We start from the raw sequence: 410 nt of genomic DNA, 5'->3' as shown, positions 1-410 counted from the left end.
AGCCGCACGTTGTCGTAAAACCGGCTCCAAAGACTGACCCCACCCCCGGCCCAGACCAGACATGTTTGGGACACACGCTCTTCTGTGGAGTCCAGGGGAAAGGGTGGCCCACACCGGGTAGGGGCGGCTCCTTTGGAGCCACGGGGGTAGGGGCATTTCAGCAGGCCCACGTGTGGGAGAAAGAAGACGTTGAGCGGAGGAGAAAGTGGTAGGGTCCTAAGAGAGGCATCTCGGCGTAGGACGGGGCCCCGCAGAGGTGAAGGGCACGGCGACAGGGCGGGGCCTAACAAGGCGGTGAGAGCCGGGCTAACCAGCACAGTGGTCTGAGACGGTGAGGGCGTGGCCGAGTTTTAAGAAACGGAAGAGAGCCCGGGGACCCGGTGCGCCTTAGACTAAGGGGCGGGGTCCGG

Source organism: Rhinolophus hipposideros (assembly GCF_964194185.1).
Source record: "Rhinolophus hipposideros genome assembly, chromosome: 10".
In the NCBI taxonomy this organism is placed as follows: domain Eukaryota; kingdom Metazoa; phylum Chordata; class Mammalia; order Chiroptera; family Rhinolophidae; genus Rhinolophus; species Rhinolophus hipposideros.
This window is presented reverse-complemented; position numbering follows the sequence as displayed.